Source organism: Microtus ochrogaster, unplaced genomic scaffold (assembly GCF_000317375.1).
Source record: "Microtus ochrogaster isolate Prairie Vole_2 unplaced genomic scaffold, MicOch1.0 UNK87, whole genome shotgun sequence".
Taxonomy (NCBI): domain Eukaryota; kingdom Metazoa; phylum Chordata; class Mammalia; order Rodentia; family Cricetidae; genus Microtus; species Microtus ochrogaster.
Window position 1 is genome coordinate 104,374 of NW_004949185.1, and position 2,414 is coordinate 106,787.

Sequence of the window (2,414 nt, forward strand, 5' to 3'; positions counted from 1 at the left end):
ACAAAATGTCATCCATGTAATGGTAGGTTATAGACTTAGAAAATTGCTTACAAATTATTTCCAATGGCTGGCCTGTGTAGGAGTTCCTTCTGTTTGTGTGTTGTTTTCATTGGTACCTCTGAAGGTTTATCAACTGTTTTGTGTTTTTGTACAGCCCAAATGGCTGGTTCCATCATCTATAATATCTTCTAATATTTTCCTCAGAAACATAAGTTTGGGGGCTGCAGGCATGTTAATCTGGATATCCATTGCTGTAGCAGGTCATGACCTCACAGAATCACTGCAATATTGGCTACATATGGCCTTAGTCTTCCTATTTGCCCTTCTGGCCCTTTGCATTCAACCCATATCATGCTTTGTCTTACCCGAGATAGAGTTCCATTTTCCAGGAATTGAACATCTACCTCTAGAAGAGGCCAATCGGATGCCAAAATTCTGGAAAATGATACTTACATCTGCAATAAGCCTTTAATAAAAGTGCCATTTATACAAACTCTTAGTTTTGGTCTTTGATCATTTATGGAATTCTGCCAAAATATGCACTCCCCCTAGCCTACTGGAGTTTGACTCATCCTCCATATTTAACCCATCATTCAGACCAGTATTGATTTTTACAGTAGGCATTGGATTTTTTTATTTTTCTTGGTGAGACATGTTCTCCACTGTAACTGGGAATTACTGGACCACTTTTGGCTTGGGGGCCTGTGAGAGGCCCTTCAAGGAGTTTCCCAATGGTATCAGGTTGCCTTATCTGTCTGTTGTTGACCTGCATTCATTGGTCCAGTGTTGGCCTTTGCCACACCTCCTACATACACCTGAAGGCTGAGTCCTCCTATATCTGCTATTCCCAAGGAGGCATTATTCCTAGGAGTCCATTGTCTACAATCCCTTCTTGGATGTCCCATTCTACCACAATTAAAACATTTGGTATTTTGATGTCTTCTCTTACCATTGGAAATTGCTTCTCCTACCCATGTTTCAGTACCATTGTTAAGTGTCTCAACATTCATTGTATGCAAGACCCATTTATCCATGGGTGCTGATGTAATTTTTAAAGGCCCAAGGATTCATTTGCACTCAATGTTAGCATTCTCATAAGCCAAAGATTTAATTATTATACATCTAGCTGCTGGGTCACTTACCCCTATTTGTACAGCTCTAGTTAGTCTTTGCAAGAAGTCACTTAAAGGTTCTTTCTGAACCTGTTTAACCCTAAGGTATGATTCATCTCTCTTTCCTAGTTCCTGAATCCTATTCCAAGCCTTTAAATCTGCTGTGCTACATAAGGACAAGGTGTGGTCATCATAAAGAGCTTGATTCTTAGGATCAGAGTAAGGTCCTTTACCAAGAATTTGATCTAGGGAAATCTCAAGTCCATTTTCCTTTTCTTGCTTTTCTAAAATTCTCTCCTCTTTAAAAAAAAAAAAAAAAACAACCTTCAAAGTAATTGCTGTCCACTTTCTAGGACTGCTGAGATTAACTGAGCCCAATCTTGAGGCGTTGCTTTGCTGCTGAATGCCCACGTTTTGAAGACATCCCTAACAAATGATGAATGTAGTTCATAAGCTACAATTGCTTGTTTAATTTCCTTTAGATCAGTCATACGTATGAGCTCCAATGTATATTCTTTGACAACCTTAGGGTACTTGGGGCCAGGTACTTTTTCTGTTGTTATTACTGGAAAGGCAGGCAGAACTCTGGTGAAGCTATCCAGGAGATTTTTATATACTGACGAGGTTAAATTTTGCCTTTGTACCTTTTGATCCTGGTCATCAAATTCAATAATATTCTCAATTTTTTAAAATCTGCTTACCATTGCCTTTCGTAACTTCTGGATCTCCTGTCCCATGTTCTGCTCTAATGCCGTCATTGAGAATTCCAAGGTATGAAGTCTGTCCAGTAGAGATAATGTCTCATCCTTGGACATAATCTTAATAGCGTACATATTACCTAACTGTTGAGACATTTCATCAGTTAATCTTTCATACCCCTTCTACAGTGTCTGATTAATAATTCAACAATGCAAATTCTCTCAAATAATGTTTCAGCACCCAGTGTCATTGATTGGGTTTTATGTGCCAAATCATATGTTTCCTTCTCCAGAGTGCTTAATCTTCCATTAAACGAAGTCATATTCTTTTTCATATTTCCAAACTCTTTTTTGAGAAATGTGGTTTCATTCTGTAATGACTGCACCATTTCTAAAATGCCTCATTCTTAGCCCTATTGTCAAACCATTTTTTTTAAGGAAAAAAAATACTGAGGACAAAACTAATCCCCAGAATTAAGATTAATGATGTAGAAAGGACATCATATAAGTCTTGTAAAACCTCACTAATGCTGTAAGTAAAGAGGCTATTGAGACCTTGGGCTGTTAGATTGTCTAACATATTGTACTTTTAAATTAACAACTT